We start from the raw sequence: 18,929 nt of genomic DNA on the forward strand, positions 1-18,929 counted from the left end.
TTAGATATATGTAAATATATAGTTTAGTTTATAATATTTTAACAGCATATTCGTATGCATAAAACCTTTGACTTCCAACCTCTGATCAGAGTAATAAATGCCCTTTTCCATGCCAGAGAAAGCTACTGAGACTTTAACCATAGTCATGCTGTCATCTAGTGGACATCCCTTAGAACTGCGGTTCTTCCATCTCCTGGAAATTGTTAAGAAAGGATTTAAAGTGCTAAGGTTCATGTCAGACATCGCTTTTCCCTTAGGAGGCTAATTTGTGGAATTCCTTTATAGATTTCCTTGAGTGTATCTCAGAGAATTCTTACACTATCCCTTTCTCCTGTCTTGGTAGAAAGATATTTTCAAATATGTCAGTGACATTCGGTGAGTCAGAATAGAATTTCTGTTTATCTGCTTTTGTCTAAAAATGAGAAGCTTCTCACAAGAGAAAAGATGTCCCCTGGAAAGAAGCACCATCAGAGGGGCAATCGCCTGCCTTTTGTTGAGCTCCATGGCGTGTCTTTGAGGAGCTAGACTTCAAACGGAAACTCTGGCCAATCGCTTCTTCTTTTTTTTTTCTTTTTGTTGTTGTCCTGAGACATTTATGAACATTGTTGTGTGACAAAAGTGCTACTGTTTGGAAAGAGATGTTTTGCTTTAGCCCCTTTACATGCATGGCTGCAGGACTGGGGTCACACCACGGAGGAGGAAGGATGTGAATGAAAAAGCAGAGAAGCTGGGCTCCTTCCTCAGCTGTGCACCCTGAAGGAGTCATCTCTCCGAGCCTTAGTTTCTCCTTCTGCCAAAAGGGCAGGGGCATTAGATGATGAAAGTAACTCCTCGCTCAAAAGCACATTCAGGTACACCTACCTACATAGGTGAGCTTTACTGCCCTATGAACAAAGCAAGTACTGTGCCAGGATTACAAACATATATAAATAGATAAACATGTAATATGAATAAATACATAACATACACAAAGTATTAATTTATACATTGCTTGCTATACATAAAATAATATATAATGTATAAATATTTATATATATATGTATTTGCCAAAGTGATAAGCCAAAAAATGCTGTCTTTTTATTATTTTAATTAACCTATACATTTTCGTGATATCTCCTGTGCACTAGAGCAATGCAAGTCTCACATGGTGACCATCAGAATGCTTTGGTTGACTTGGTCTCCGCTTGGGAATGGCAGCTAAGGTGGCTTCCTTACCACAAACTGCTAAAAAGGCCCTTCTCCGTGGATCCTGCAGGCTTTGCAGAGGTCCTCAAGGGAAGAACTGTTTTACCCGCACACCCCGGGGTGCTCTGTTCTGAAATTCATCACCCTCCAAGGCAACACTCCTGAGGATGTGACCAACCACTGCTGAGCCCCTGGTGGCCATCTTGTCTCTGTTTGCTCTGCGGTGTCCCCATTCACTCAGCAGGAAAGGCGAGCTTTTGGTTTTAATTGTAATACAGAACTGGCCCTTTACTGGTCGAAGGCTGTTCACAGGACTCCCAGAGGCACTCAGATGGGTGCCCCTTAAGGATCTGCAGCTCCCAGCTTGGGGAAGCCTGGGGAGCTGCACACACACACACACACACACACACACACACCCAAGGTGCCAGCTTCTTGACTTGGGCTACTTACGCCACCTCTCTGTGCCTTACTTTCTGCAAATAGTACTTTACAGGATTAAAAGAGCTCACTTCGGAAGTAGCAGAAGCAGAGGCTGCCTCCAAGATGCTGAGTCCCTCTTCTCCTTACTGGAAGGAACTTCTGCCCCTGTTCCCTGGGTCTTTTCCTTCTCTGCTGAAGTGAGTAGGTCCACCTAGAAGGCAACCTTAAGGTTCCCTCTGCCTCTCTCCATAACCTGCAGCCTTGTATGCCAGCCCAGTGGGGTGTTCTCCTTTGGAAAGCCCAAGCCCACCCCCACTGCTGCTGCATCTAGAAGCACTCAGGAGCCCCAGTCTTCCCTCTTGAAACACCTCAGCTACAAAGCGCTCTGCCCAGCCCCAAGCAAAAGGACCCAGCTCTTTCAATTCGCCAAATCTAGACTCCCTTGACTCCTTCTACAAAGGATATTCATCTTAGGTGGCCGAAATAGCTCAGTTGGGAGAGCGTTAGACTGAAGATACTCATCTCTGCCATGTATATAAAAACCAGAAGCGGGCTTCCCTGGTGGCGCAGTGGTTGAGAATCCACCTGCCAATGCAGGGCACACGGGTTCGAGCCCTGGTCTGGGAAGATCCCACATGCCACGGAGCAACTAGGCCCATGAGCCACAACTACTGAGCCTGCGCGTCTGGAGCCTGTGCTCCGCAACGGGAGAGGCCGCGACAGTGAGAGGCCCGCGCACCGCGATGAAGAGTGGCCCCCGCTTGCCACAACTAGAGAAAGCCCTCGCACAGAAACAAAAACCCAACACAGCCAAAAATAAATAAATAAATAAAATAATTTAAAAAAAAAAAAAAAAAACAGAAGCAATCAAAATGACTAAAAACAGGGACTATTAGATTAGGGTCCACGACCTCAACTGAATGTAACATGGCCACTAAAAATTACAATTATGAAGCCACATAAAAATACAGTACATTTTACAAAATTGCAAACTATAGAATAATGCTTTGAAGACTGATTATGACGATGTCAAAATGTGCCTATACATGGGCAAAGGAATCCAGAAAGAGGAAAATTGCTTTGTTGTTAGGATATAAGTATTATGGCGAATTATTTTAAATTTTTAAAATGTCCTTTCCATTGTTATAATGTGTTCTTATAACAGATAAAATTTGACCTAACAAGCATGAAGAGCAGAATTTATTTAAAATTTCCATCTTAAATGGTTAAAATAAATAGAACACTAAAAATAACAGTGTTGAATTAAATACACGTACTACAAGTTTATAGTAATGATAGCTCTCATTTCCAGAGTACTTAGTATATGCCATGCATGCATAATCTCATTTAACCTGATAACCATACTTACAGGATTAATTTACCTAGTTTCACACATGAGGAACCTGCAGCCCAAAGAAGGGAAGTGTTGTGCCCAAGATCAGAGAACAAAAGGCAGAGGTGAGGGAGGTCTGTTTGGATTTCCAAACCCAACGATGGGGGGCAGGGGGCGGTCACTTATATTGCATAATTCATTGCTAACGCGGCCAAGCACCTATGGAGTATTAACATAAAAGTTTGGTAAAGTTTTCTGCATTGTTTAACAGTGCAAGCATGCCCAAATACTTCATTTGGGTAATTTATATTAGTGGAAAATGCTTAAAAGCAGATTACACTTTTCACTTTGCCTATCTCTGAAACGCAGTAAATGGGCTACAGGTAAACTATGTGATACTTATTAAAATGACTTTTATTGCATCCTAAATAGCTGTGGTAGCTTCACTGTGAATTTTAAATGTGCACTGCTTTTATTTTCACTCTGAAAATACAGTTTATATGATTCCTTGCTAATCCATTTCTTATCTGATTAGTATTTGATGACTCAAGTTCAGCGGCTGACACATACTAATGATTCTGTCTACAACAGTGGAATAGGGAAGGGGTGGTGTGACCCACATGAAAAGAGTGCCTGTGATGTTCTAGACTAATCCACATCTGCAAAGCCATTTAAGCCTTCAAGAAAACACTGTACTCATGTTTTGTCATTTGGCCACTCAGAACCTTGCATGAAAATATAATTCATCTTACACAACTGGTGTCCTAGACGTTCCAAGTAAAACAAGTTGCTGTTATTGAATTATACTTTTTGGCCCCCGAAAAGTATTGAAAGGGCCCTGCATCCCAAGCCACTACAGAAATCACACCCTCACCCCCAACAATTTTGTCTGCTAAAATTAGGTTAAAGTGTCTTTGATAAATGAGGAGACGGAAAGTTGTCATAAAGATGATAACTACAGAGGAATATAACGGTAGCAGAACAATCCAGATTATTTGCTTTGTTGAGAGTGGAGGGCAATTATGGTCAGATTATCAATCTTTTAGCCTCAGGCCTTTATATTCTACCAAAAGTTAATGGAAAATCCATAACACATGGATAATTCATCACTGGCATCACCATGTCCCTGATAATCCAGACAAGATTGGCTGTAACTCCCATTTCATTTCAACCATCCACAAGATTTCTGGGGATTCATGCCTTTCCACGGCCTCTGATTTAGAGTCCTGCTTCTGCCGAATTTGCTAAATTTCTGGATTATCTCCTCATCCGATACCTGTTCTGCTCGGCACCAACCCTCCCCGGGGACATCGCAGTTTCCTGCATCTGCACAAACCACCTTTTCTCTTTTTCTGTCTCTCTCAATTTCTCTCTCTCAGACACACACATGCTTACATACATCATACATGCATACACACAACCATGCCTGCATTCACATGCACACACATGCATGTATACACTCACACAAGCACACCACATAGAAAAAGCATACGCTTGTGTGCACAATATACTTCACCAAAGATTTCAACAAATTGGAAAGGGGGGAGAGCTACATTACTAACATGCAGCCCCTTGCTGTTAAGCATTTGTCATCTCTGTGCATAAAATCCCTTCGAGCTCCTTACCAACAGGGGTACCATGATGGTTAACTGTATGTGTCACCCTGACAAGGTCACAAGATGCCCAGATATCAAGTTAAACATTATCTTGGGGTGTGTCTGTGAGAAGGTTTCTCAAAGAGATTAGCATTTGAATTGATGGACTAAGGCAGATGGCCCTCCTCAGGTGTGGGCATCATCCAATCTGTTGAGGGCCTGCATAGAACAAAAAAGTGGAGAAAGGTTGAATTCACTCAGCCTGACTGTTTGAGCTGGGACATTGGTTTTCTGTCTTTGGTGCTCCTGGTTCTCAGGTCTTCAGACCTTGACTGGAAACTCCATCTCTCAAAGAGCAGATCATAGGATTTCTCAGCCTCCATAATTATGGGAGCCAATTCCTTATAATAAATCTCTTTCTAGATTTACATATACATGTACATGTACATATACATACACATCCATATCCTGTTGGTTTTGTTTCTCTGGAGAACACTGACTAATAGAATAGAAGCACTTCATACTTCTTTGGCCTCTGGCCCCCTCTCCAGCTTCACCCTCCCTTCTCCTTCTCCCCAAGTCCTGATATCTATACCCAACACTTTTGAAATTCCTTGGGTTGTCTTGACTCCTAAAAACCCTCAGTGCTTCCACCTTCATTCCCAGATGACTTCTCAAGATACTTTCCTAAAATAGCTCCCTTCCTGGGAATATTTCCAGTAGCAGATGTTAAAATAATACATTCTTTCCCTACATGCTTCTCTCTTCCCTACTTTTTTCATGCCTATTTTCTCCCTGACCTACTTTGTCCTGGTAGCCAGGACAATAAACAAAAGCCATATTCTGGATTTGTTAAAGCCCAGTAACACAAAGAATCATTAATTAAGTTTAAAACCATTCTATCTTTATGGGTATCCCACTAATCTAAAGGACTTTACTGGCCTAGGTTGTGTTAAACACAAAGAGTTTACCTGTATATTCCTTGGCTTGGGATCCAAACCATCCAGAATCCCCATCGATTCCATGGTACTCAGTTCTATTCAGGGACAGCTGGTCAACCCTCAACCACAAGATTTGAAGCCTAGAAGGCAGATGTTCAGTAATCCAAGAAGAAAGAAAAATTAAGAAAATAATTCCATTTACAACTGCATCAAAAAGAATAAAATACCTAGAAATAAATCTAACCAAGGAGGTAAAAGACTTGTACTCTGAAAACTATAAGACATTGATAAAAGAAATTGAAGATGATGCAAACAAATAAAAACATATATCATGTTCATGGATTGCAAGAATTAATATTGTTAAAATGACCATAATACCCAAAGCAATCTACAGATTCATGAAATCCCTATCAAAATATCAAGGGCATTTTCCACAAAACTAGAACAAATAATTCTAAAATTTCATGGAAACACAAAATAACCCAAATAGCCAAAGCAAGCTTTAGAAAGAACAAAGTTGGAGGTGTCACACTCCCTGACTTCAAACTATCAAACTATACTACAAAGCTGAAATAATCAAAAAAATATGGAACTTGGGGGGAACCTTCAAGATGGTAGAGGAGTAAGATGTGGAGATCACCTTCCTCCCAACAAATACATCAAAAATACATCTACGTGTGGAACAACTCCTACAGAACACCTTCTGAACGCTGGCAGAAGATCTCAGACTTCCCAAAAGGCAAGAAAATCCCCACGTACCTGGGTAGGGCAAAAGAAAAAAGAGAAAACAGAGACAAAAGAATAGGGACAGGACCTGCACCTCTGGGAGGGAGCTGTGAAGGAGGAAAAGGTTCCACACACTAGGAAGCCCCTTCACTGGCGGAGATGGGGGGGTGGGCGGGGGGGAAGCTTCGGAGCCATGGAAGAGAGTGCAGCAACAGGGGTGCAGAGGGCAAATTGGAGAGATTCCCGCACAGAGGATCAGTGCCGACCAGCACTCACCAGCCCGAGAGGCTTGTCTGCTCACCTGCCAGGACGGGCAGGGGCTGGGAGCTGAGGCTCAGGCTTCGGAGGTCAGATCCCAGGGAAAGGACTAGGGTTGGCTGTATGAACACAGCCTGAAGGGGGCTAGTGCACCACAGCTAGCCGGGAGGGAGTCCAGGAAAAACTCTGGACCTGCCTAAGAGGCAAAAGACCATTGTTTCGTGGTGCACGAGGAGAGGGGATTCCTCCCCTGTGTGCCCACAGAAGTCAGAGCACCGCCTAAACGAGCTCCAGAGACAGGCACAAGCCATGGTTATTAGCTCAGACACCACAGATGGGCATGAAATGCTAACGCTGCTGCTGCAGCCACCAAGAATCCTGTGTCCAAGCACAAGTCACTATCCACGCCCCCGCAGGAGCCTGTGCAGCACACCATTGCCAGGGTCCCATGATCCAGAGACAACTTCCCCAGGAGAACACACGGTGCAACTCAGGCTGTTGCAATGTCATGCCAGCCTCTGCCACCACAGGCTCACCCTGCATTCCAGTTATAACTACTGTACCCCATCCTCCCCCCAGGCCTGAATGAGCAAGAGCCCCCTAATCAGCTGCTGCTTTAACCCCATCCTGTCTGGGTGGGAATAGATGCCTGAGGGTGACCTACATGCAGAGGCAGGTCCAAATCCAAAGCTGAACCCCAGGATCTCTGCAAACAAAGAAGAGAAAGGGAAATTTCTCCGTGCAGCCTCAGGAGCAGCAGATTAAATCCTCACAATCAACTTGATGTATCTGCATCTGTGGAATACCTGAATAGACAATGAATCATCCCAAAATTGAGGCAGTGGACTTTGGGAGCAACTGTAGACTTGAGGTTTGCTGTCTGTGACTGATTTCTTTCTGATTTTTATGTTTACCTTAGCATAGTTTTTAGCGCTTGTTATCACTGGTGGATTTTGTTATTGGCTTTGTTGCTCTAAATTTTTATTTTATTTTTTAATTTTAATAATATTTTTTCTTTCCTTTTTTCTCCCTTTTCTTCTGAGCCATGTGGCTGACACGGTCTTGGTGCTCTGGCCTGCTGTTAGGCCTGAGCCTCTGAGGTGGGAGAGCTGAGCTCAGGACATTGGACCACCAGAGACCTCCTGGCCCTATGTAATATCAATCAGTGAGAGCTTTCCCAGAGATCTCCATCTGAACGCTAAGACCCAGCTCCACCCAACAGCCAGCAAGCTCCAGTGCTGGATGCCCCATGCCAAACAACTAGCAAGACAAGAACACAACCCCACCCATTAGCAGAGAAGCTGCCTAAAATCATACTAAGTTCACAGACACCCGAAAACACACCACCAGAAGCAGGCCTGCCGACCAGAAAGACAAGATCCAGCCAAACCCACCAGAACACAGGCACCAGCCCCCTCCACCAGGAAGCCTACACAAGCCACTGAACCAACTTCACCCATTGGAGGCAGACATCAAAAACAATGGGGAATATGAACCTGCAGCCTGGGAAAAGGAGACAACAAACACAGAAGTTAAAAAAATGAGAAGACAGAGAAATATGCAACACATAAAGGAGCAAGGTAAAAACCCACCAGATGAAACAAATGAAGAGGAAATAGGCAGTCTACCTGAAAAAGAATTCAGAGTAATGATAGTAGAGATGATCCAAAATCTTGGAAATAGAACGGAGAAAATACAAGAAGCGCTTAATAAGGACCTAGAAGAATTAAAGAGCAAACAAACAGTGATGAACAATACAATAAATGAAATTAAAAACTCCCTAGAAGGAATCAATAGCAGAATAACTGAGGCAGAAGAACGGAAAACTGACCTGGAAGAAAAAATTGTGGAAATAACTACCCACAGAGCAGAATAAAGACAAAAGAATGAAAAGAATTGAGGACAGTCTGAGAGACATCTGGGACAATGTTAAACGCACCAACATTCGAATTATAGAGGTCCCAGAAGAAGAAGAGAAAAAGAAAGGGTCTGAGAAAATATTTGAAGAGATTATAGTCAAAAACTGCCTTAACATGGGAAAGGAAAGAGTCAATCAAGTCCAGGAAGCACAGAGAGTACCATACAGGATAAACCCAAAGAGAAACACACTGAGACACATATTAATCAAACTATCAAAAATTAAATACAAAGAAAAAACATTAAAAGCAGCAAGGAAATAACAACATAACATACAAGGGAATCCCCATAAGGTTAACAGCTGATCTTTCAGCTGAAACTCTGCAAGCCAGAAGGGAGTGGCAGGACATATTTAAAGTGATGAAAGGGAAAAACCTACAACCAAGATTACTCTACCCAGTAAGGATCTCATTCAGATTTGAAGGAGAAATTAAAATCTTTACAGACAATCAAAATTTAAGAGAATTCAGCACCATCAAACCAGCTTTACAACAAATGCTAAAGGAACTTCTCTAGGCAGGAAACACATGAGAAAGAAAAGACCTACAAAAACAAACCAAAACAATTAAGAAAATAGTAATAGGAACATACATATCGATAATTACCTTAAATGTAAATGGATTAAATGCTCCAACCAAAAGACATAGACTGGCTGAATGCATACAAAAACAAGATCCATATATATGCTGTCTACAGGAGACCCACTTCAGACCTAGGGACACATACAGACTGAAAGTTAGGGGATGGAAAAAGATATTCCATGCAAATGGAAATCAAAAGAAAGCTGGAGTAGCAATTCTCATATCAGAAAAAATGACTTTAAAATAAAGACTATCACAAGAGACAAAGAAGGACACTACATAATGATCAAGGGGTCAATCCAAGAAGAAGATAAAACAATTGTAAATATTTATGCACCCAACATAGGAGCACCTCAATACATAAGACAAATGCTAACACCCATAAAAGGGGAAATCAACAGTAACACAATCATAGTAGGGGAACTTAACACACCACTTTCACCAATGGACAGATCGTCCAAAATGAAAATAAATAAACACAAGCTTTAAATGACATATTAAACAAGATGGATTTAATTGATATTTATAGGATATTCCATCCAGAAACAACAGAATACACTTTCTTCTCAAGTGCTCATGGAACATTCTCCAGGATACATCATATCTTGGGTCACAAATCAAGCCTTGGTAAATTTAAGAAAACTGAAATCGTATCAAGTATCTTTTCTGATCACAATGCTATGAGACTAGATATCAATTACAGGAAAAGATCTGTAAAAAAAAATACAAACACATGGAGGCTAAACAATACACTACTAAATAAACAAGAGATCACTGAAGAAATCAAAGAGGAAATCAAAAAATACTAGAAACAAATGACAATGAAAACATGACAACCCGAAACCTATGAGATGCAGGAAAAGCAGTTCTAAGAGGAAAGTTTATAGCAATACAACCCTACTGCAAGAAACAAGAAAAATCTCAAATAAAGAACCTAACCTTACACCTAAAGCAATTAGAGAAAGAAAAACAAAAAAACACCCCAAAGTTAGCAGAAGGAAAGAATCATAAAGATCAGATCAGAAATAAGTGAAAAAGAAATGAAGGAAAAAATAGCCAAGATCAATAAAACTAAAAGCTGTTTCTTTTTTTTTTTTTTTAATGGAAACATGCAGTATCTGTCTTTCTTCTTTTTTTTAATTAATTTATTTATTTTTGGCTGCATTCGGTCTTCGTTGCTATGCACGGCCTTTCTCTAGTTGCAGCGAGCGAGGGCTACTCTTCATTGCACTGCGCGGGCTTCTCATTGTGGTGGCTTCTCGTGTTGTGGAGCACAGGCTCTAGGAGCACGAGCTTCAGTAGTTGTGGCTTGCACGGTCTAGAGCACATGCCCAGTAGTTGTTGCGCACAGGTTTAGTTGCTCCACGGCATGTGGGATCTTCCCAGACCAGGGCTCAAACCCGTGTCCCCTGCATTGACAGGTGGATTCTTAACCACTGCGCCACCAGGGAAGCCCTAGAAGTTGGTTCTTTGAGAAGATAAACCAAAATGATAAACCATTAGCCAGACTCACTAAGAAAAAATGGGAGAAGACTCAAATCAATAGAATTAGAAATGAAAAAGGAGAAGTAACAAATGACATTGCAGAAATACAAAGGATCATGAGAGATAACTACAAGCAACTATATGCCAATAAAGTGAACAACCTGGAAGAAATGGACAAATTCTTAGAAAAGCACAACTTTCTGAGATTGAACCAGGAAGAAATAGAAAATATAAACAGACCAATCATAAGCACTGAAATTGAAACTGTGATTAAAAATCTTCCAACAAACAAAAGCCCAGGAACGGATGGCTTCACAGGCAAATTCTATCCAACATTTAGAGAAGAGCTAACACCTATCCTTCTCAACCTTTTCCAAAATATAGCAGAGGGAGGAACACTCCCAAACTCATTCTGTGAGGCCACCATCACCCTGATACCAAAACCAGACAAAGATGTCACAAAAAAAGAGAAAACTACAGGCCAATATCACTGATGAACATAGATGCAAAAATCCTCAACAGAATACTAGCAAACAGAATCCAACAGCACATTAAAAGGATCAGACACCATGATCAAGTGAGGTTTATCCCAGGAATGCAAGGATTCTTCAATATATGCAAATCAATCAATATGATACACCATATTAACAAACTGAAGAATAAAAATGATATGATCATCTCAATAGATGCAGAAAAAGCTTTTGACAAAATTCAACACGAATTTATGATAAAAACCCTCCAGAAAGTAGGCATAGAGGGAACTTACATCTACACAATAAAGGCCACATATGACAAACCTACAGCTAACATCATCCTCAATGGTGAAAAATTGAAACCATTTCCACTAAGATCAGGAACAAGACAAGGTTGTCCACTCTCACCACTATTATTCAACGTTGTTTTGCAAATTTTAGCCACAGCAATCTGAGAAGAAAAAGAAATAAAAGGAATCCAAATTAGAAAAGAAGAAGTAATGCTGTCACTGTTTGCAGATGACATGATACTATATATAGAGAATCCTAAAGATGCTACCAGAAAACTACTAGAGCTAATCAATGAATCTGGTAAAGTAGCAGGATACAAAATTAATGCACAGAAACCTCTTGCATTCCTATACACTAATGATGAAAATATCTGAAAGTGAAATTAAGGAAATACTCTCATTTACCATTGCAACAAAAAGAATAAAATACCTAGGAATAAACCTACTTACAGAGATAAAAGACCTGTATGCAGAAAACTATAAGACACTGATGAAAGAAATTAAGGATGATACAAACAGATGGAGAGATAGATCATGTTCTTGGATTGGAAGAATCAACATTGTGAAAATGACTATACTACCCAAAGCCATCTACAGATTCAATGCAATCCCTATCAAACTACCAATGGCATTTTTCACAGAACTAGAACAAAAATTTCACAATTTGTATGGAAACACAAAAGACCCCAAATAGCCAAAGCAATCTTGAGAAAGAAAAACGGAGGCGGAGTAATCAGGCTCCTGGACTTCAGACTATACTACAAAGCTACAGTAATCAAGACAGAATGGTACTGGCACAAAAACAGAAATACAGATCAATGGAACAGGGTAGAAAGCCCAGAGATAAACCCACACACATATGGTCACCTTATCTTTGACAATGGAGGCGAGAATGTACAATGGAGAAAAGACAGCCTCTTCAGTAAGTGGTGCTGGGAAAACTGCACAGCTACATGTAAAAGAATGAAATTAGAAGACTCCCTAACACCATACACAAAAATAAACTCAAAATGGATTAAAGACTTTTAAGGCCAGATACTATAAAAGTCTTACAGGAAAAAATAGGCAGAACACTCTATGACATACATCACAGCAAGATCCTTTTTGACCCACCTCCTAGAGAAATGGAAATAAAAACAAAAATAAACAAATGGGACCTAATGAAACTTCAAAGCTTTTGCACAGCAATCGAAACCATAAACAAGATGAAAGGACAACCCTCAGAATGAGAGAAAATATTTGCAAACGAAGCAACTGACAAAGGATTAATCTCCAAAATTTACAAGCAACTCATGCAGCTCAATATCAAAAAAACAAACAACCCAATCCAAAAATGGGCAGAAGACCTAAATAGACATTTCTCCAAAGAACATATACAGATTGCCAACAAACACATGAAAGAATGCTCAACATCATGAATCATTAGAGAAATGCAAATCAAAACTACAATGAGATATCACCTCACACCAGTCAGAATGGCCATCAACAAAAAGTCTACAAACAGTAAATGATGGAGAGGGTGTGAATAAAAGGGAACCCTCTTGCAGTGTTGGTGGGAATGTAAATTGATACAGCCACTATGGAGAACGGTATGGAGGTTCCTTAAAAAACTAAAAAGAGAACTACCATACAACCCAGCAATCCCACTACTGGGCATATACCCCAAGAAAACCATAATTCAAAAAGAGTCATGTACCACAATGTTCATTGCAGCTCTATTTACAATAGCCAGGACGTGGAAGCAACCTGTGTCCATCGACAGATAAATGGATAAAGAAGATGTGGCACATATATACAATGGAATATTACTCAGCCATAAAAAGAAACGAAATTGAGTTACTTGTAGTGAGGTGGATGGACCTAGAGTCTGTCATACAGAGTGAAGTAAGTCAGAAAGAGAAAAACAAATACTGTATGCTAACACATATATATAGAATCTAAATAAAATTTAAAAATGGTCATGAAGAACCTAGGGGCAGGATGGGAATAAAGACGCAGACTTACTAGAGAATGGACTTGAGGACACAGGGAGGAGGAAGGGTAAGCTGCGACAAAGTGAGAGAGTAGCATTGACATATATACACTACCAAATGTAAAACCTATAGCTAGTGGGAAGCAGCCGCATAGCACAGGGAGATCAGCTCGGTGCTTTGTGACCAGTTAAAGGGGTGGTATAGGGAGGGTGGGAGGGAGACGCAAGAGGGAGGAAATATGGGGATATATGTATACATATAGCTGATTCACTTTGTCATACAGCAGCAACTAACACAACATTTTAAAGCAATTATACTCCAACTAAGATGTTAAAAAAAAAAGAGGTACAAACCGCTTATAATAAATAAGTCACAGGGATGTAATATACAGCATAAGAGATGAGTTCAATAATGTTGTAATAAGTTTGTATGGTGACAGATGGTTACCAGACTTATCATGGTGATCATTTCATAATGTATGCAAATGTCAAATCACTATGTAGTACACCTGAAGCTAACATATATTATATGTCACTATATTTCAATTTTTAAAAAAGACTTCAGGTATTAGAAATATCTGGTAAAGAATATAAATTATATTTGATGTTTCTCTAAAAGTAGGAATTGAAACATAAATAAGAATAATCTAACAAAATGACCAGCATAAAATTTTTTAAATAAATTAAGAATATGCTCGTACTATTAAAAATATTACCTTGTGATGATGGATGTTCATACATTAGGTTTAAAAATAATCTTCTCTCCAGAAAGCAGTTTAGTTTTATTAATTTGGGGGGGAAAAAAGCATCCCTGTAATAGTTTATTTAATGATTTAAAAGATAAAATTCCAATTTTCATTTGTTTCTTTAACTTGCCAGCCAAAGAAACACATAGCTGTTACATTCGCTTCTTCATAAGTATGCCAAAAGTAAGTGTATTGGATATAAATTGAATAGCCCGAAATACTGAATTTAACGGAAGAGATTGTTTTAAACAGGAAGACACGTGATTATCTTCTGTGAGCAAGCTTATGCTTTTTTCCTTTCCTGTTCTATTGTCAGAAACGTTGTCCCCAAACACATGTGAATTCTACATCTCTGACCAAAGACCTAAACTCTTCTCTGTTTACAGAGAAATAATTCCCTAGGTTAATGCCTGCAAATTACATTTATTAAATCAAAAAAAAATCCAAGAAGACTGTTGGGGGGCATGGAGTGCCAAGTGCATGATTCCGTGTCAGAACAGAAGGCTGCCCCAGACTCTTCTTAGGGGGAACCAGAGGGGATCATGGCAGCAGGAGGGGTTTCAGGATAATTCAGGAGGAGTGGGCATGGAGGGGACAGCTGGAGTGTCGCTTTCAAACCTCAGTCCCTCATGCCAGACACCCGAATAGAACAGAGTAGGAAAAAATAGAACAAAAGCATGAGCAGATGTGAGCCCAGAATGCCAGGTGTCATCTTTGCTGTGATGGAAAAAGGAGAGAGGAAGGAGGGGACCGACTCCCTGGATCCATGACCTTAAACATGGGGCCAGTTCTCGGTCACAGATACTCAAGATGATACACAAAAAGCCTGCCACCTCCAGTTTCAGGGGTTTTGCCTCGGTCTTTCTCCTCTCGCCGGCCTCCTCGGGCCCCCGGGCCCTTCTCTCTCACCTCTGTCCACCCTCCCTCTCACCCCACATTTGCTCTGTGCACACGATCACAGGCTCAGAAAAGACCATTCCTGTTGCTCCTGCCTCCGTGGGAAACTGAGGAAGCTTCCCACAGCCCTCAGGGGAGCTGCGTTTTCACCCTGTAAGGGGAAAGCTGCTCTCTTGGCCAGGAGAGTTCACCCTGCCCCAGGGCATAGGGAAAGGGGGTGGAGGGTATATGATGTGCCTGTAGTTTTGTTAGAAAATGTTCCTCTTTGTTCCAGAAATCATTCTCTGGCTCTGCTGGCTTCCTTTTTTCAGTACAAAAGGAGTCAGCTTAGCCAAGGATTATGAGCAATTTGGGAGGTACGATTTCTCTGCCAAGTTGCAAAGAAAATGCAACTGGTGAGGCAATAAAAGGATCAGGGAAGAGTGATGGCCCGGGAGTTTGCTGAAAGCAGCAGCCAGAACCACAGGGGGACATGAAATGCAGAGTCCAAGAGGCAATGCAAAGAGCTGTCCGGCTGAGCTCCAGCATCTAATCACAGGAAGCCCCGGGTGCAGGGCTTAAGAAGCAAATGTTCTCAGCCTGCATCCCGGTAGCCCCACCAGCAGCATCGGGCATGCCATGCATGTCCCCCGCCCTGAGCCGGCTCTCCCTTGCCTCTCTGCTATCACACTGCCCCCCCACCCCACCCCTCAGCCTCCTTTGCTGCTTTCTCCTCTCCCTGCTCTCCTCTTCCTGACCTCCAAACTCAGAACATCCCAGGGCTCAATCCTTGGACCTCTCTTCCACACAATTCTCACTCTTTAGTTGATCTCATCCACGCTGCAAGGACCATCCACATGCTGATGACTCTCCCCTTAATCCCCGACTCATCTATCCACCTGCCTGCTCAGCAGCTTTATTTGGGTGTCTGACAGGCATCTCAAACTTAATATGTCCCAAACAGAACTCTTGGTCTTCTGACCAAAGCCCATACCTCCTCCCCTCTTATTCATCTCAGTAGATGGAAAAACCATTCTTCCAACTGCTCAGACTAAAATCTTAGAGTCATCCTTGAACTTCCCTCTTTTATTTAGACCATCAGCAAAGCCTACTGGTCAACTTCTAAGTCAATCTAGAATGCAACTGCTCGTTACCACCTCATCACTCCCATCCCGGTACCAACCTCCACCCTTCTGCATCTGGACCATCACAATAACCTTCCTACTGGTCTCCAAGTTTCCACGCTTTCTGCAATGTGCTCCACTGGACCTGGGAGTCAGAGCAGACCTTTTCCCTGTTTAAATCTTCCAAGGATTTCCAATCTCACTCAGCATAACTTCCTGCACAATCTGTCCTCTGCTGTCCACCATGTCTTGTTTTTATTCTTAGCACTTTGTCATACCTGCCATGTTAAATATCTGTTTTATTGTCTAGAACAGGAATCAACAAACTACAACACCCAGGCCAACCATCTGTTTCATAAATAAAGTTCTGTTGGAGACAGTCATATCCACTCATTTATATTTTATCTATGGATGCTTTAGTGCAGAAACAGCAGAGTTGAGAGTTGTACCCAGAGACCCATGGCCTGCAAAGCCTAAAATATTTATGGTCTGACCATTTACACAGACCATAAATATATTGGCAGACAGCCCCTCATACAACTCCCAGAATTCCCCTGGGGAGGGGACGCCTATGGCTTAGACAGTGCAGAACATTACAGTGTGGGTACTTGAAAAGGAAAACATGACCTTATTTTGGATCACACCTTTGAGACCAGGACATTTAGCTTATAATAAAATTAGCAATTTAAAGGTTATTATTTTAATGATCACCATCGAGTATTCATGTATTTATTCATTCAATATATATTGATTGAGTGTCTGCCATGTGCCCATTATTGGGCGGGTAACAGAGATAGAATAATAAGCCCAACAGACATGGCTGTGTTTTGGGAAGCTTGTGGTCTAGTGGAGAAGGCAGACAAAAAACAGAAATTAAACAAATGTTTATGTGCTTGTAAATTCTACAAAGGAGAAGCACAGGGAGGGAAACACAATGAAAGAAAGAGAGGGAGGTAGGAAGGAAGGGAGGGAGGAAGGGAGGAAGGAAGGGAGGGAAGGAGGGAGGAAGGAAGAGAGGGAGGGAAGGAGGGAGGAAGAAAGGAAGGGAGGAAGGAAGGGAGGGAGGGAGGAAGGGAGGAAGGATGGGAGGAAGGGAGAGAGGGAGAAAGAAAGGAAGGAAGGGAGGGAGGGAGGGAGGAAGGAAGGAAGGAAGGAAGGAAAGGAGGGAGGGAGGAAGGGAAGGGAGGAAGGAAGGAAGGAGGGAGGAAGGAAGGAAGGAAGGAAGGAAAGGAGGGAGGGAGGAAGGGAGGAAGGAAGGGAGGGAGGAAGGGAGGAAGGGAGGAAGGGAAGGAGAAAGGAAGGAAGAAAGGAAGGAAGGAAGGAAGGAAAGGAGGGAGGGAGGAAGGGAAGGGAGGAAGGAAGGAAGGAGGGAGGGAGGGAGGAAGGATGGAAGGGAGGAAGGAAGGAAGGAAGGAAAGAAAGAGAGACGAGAGATGGAGAGGAAGGGAGGAAGGGAGTAAGAAATGAAGAAACAAGAAAGAATGGATTCTGCAACTTCTCCACACTCCTAATTTCATCCGACCCACTGTGATTTTCTGGTCTAAGGAACGTGCCCTATTCATAGCTAATTGGCTGGGTAACTCCATCTTACATTCCTAATCAATCTCCTTCCTTTGATCAGGAAAAGGACCCCACTCTTTGCAGGCCCCCAAGGCCCATTCCACACAATCATGACACCACACCCATACAGTAAGGAGAGATCTTCTCCTCCCAACCTCATTCACCAGACCGGGTGACTTCTAGGGGACTTGCTAAAAATGGGAAGATGATCCAGCCTCCCAGCAGCCTCCATGACCATGACAGTACAGTTCCATGGATTCATTAGCTGTTTTATAAATATATCCAAAGAAGCCAATTCTCTGGTGGTCCCACTCAGTGGTGATACGAACATGGAATGGACTTATTTTCTCCAGTAACTTCCCTGCCCAAAAGAATCTGCTCTGCACATATCTCCCTGCTGGAGAAGGGGACTGTAATAATATCTCAGGCCGTTCCATCACTTTTTGGTCACTTTTCAATTATTAGAACAATATAGTTCCAGTTCCTGAAGACTCAATCTTCATTTTAACTCTTCAGACTCATACTTGATTCAAAGCCCTCTCTGCAAGGCAGCCTAGACCCTCTGCCCTGTGGGTCCCCCCCCCCCACTCTCTCTCTTTTCTGTTTCCTACTGCTGTGGTGTTGGAAGAGGAGGACAGAGAGCTGCCTGGGGCCGAGGACCAGCCCCTCTCAGTTGGTGGCCCCTGTTTCTCTGTCAAAGCCTGACTAGACATCAGTCATCTCCAGGGGATGGGGCTTCAAAACGGACTCTCAGGAGCACATTTGTGGATTCTTGTGAGGGAGAGTAGTCCTCAGGGCCTCTCCCCCCAGGAAGTCCTGCTGGGTCTGTCCTTATCCCAGCTCCCTCAGCACCCCCAGAGGAAGCACCCCAGGGGAGGCTGCAGGGACCCATCTCCAGTAGGTACTCTCTCTCAGGGAGATCTGAGAAAGGCAGCCAGCCACCCCTTCTGGGGCATGTCCTAGAACAAAGGATGTCCCTGCCAGGCCCACAGAGGTTGTGCAGGCAGCTTCAGCGGAGCTGTCTCTGGGAAGTCCACCTGCACAGCCCAGCAGCCTGGGAGCCCAGGCGGAGGAGACCACTAGTTCCCACACTAGTGGGAGATGGGATGGTTTAGACTCCTTCTTTGGATTTGGGAGCCTCCTTCCCCTTATTTTGGGAAAGAAAGCAAAAGGAATACTCTCTCTTCACCAATAATGCTCACATACATATACACATCAAGAGGCTGCCTCTTCCTTGCCCCCAGCCCCTCTCCACAAGGAGAGGGTTAGGGCGACAGGATAAGGCCACTTTTCCAGCTGGTGTTCTCTTGGAAAGCCCTGCAGAGAGGGGCTGGGTCCACGTGCTAGCAGTTCTCTGAATATGGAACATGGGGTCCTTAGCATCATTGGGTGTCAGCCGTGGGGCTTTGTGGGCAATTCTAGGGAGAGATGATTGCACTCCACGGCC

General features: G+C 42.5%; 1 protein-coding gene across 1 annotated transcript in view; it reads right to left on the reverse strand.

Moving 5' to 3' along the window:
- Window positions 1-4,688: 4,688 nt before the first annotated feature.
- The window catches only part of GALC (galactosylceramidase), a 97,733-nt gene continuing 83,492 nt past the window's right edge, over window positions 4,689-18,929 (reverse strand). The window contains exons 19-20 of the mRNA XM_057543202.1: window positions 5,505-5,614; window positions 4,689-4,752 (exon numbers count right to left, since the gene is read on the reverse strand). The gene's annotated coding sequence lies outside the window, so the exon portion shown is untranslated. The remainder of the gene's footprint in view (window positions 4,753-5,504; window positions 5,615-18,929) is intronic.

The sequence above is a fragment of the Balaenoptera acutorostrata genome, chromosome 3 (genome assembly GCF_949987535.1).
Source record: "Balaenoptera acutorostrata chromosome 3, mBalAcu1.1, whole genome shotgun sequence".
NCBI classification, from domain to species: Eukaryota; Metazoa; Chordata; class Mammalia; order Artiodactyla; family Balaenopteridae; genus Balaenoptera; species Balaenoptera acutorostrata.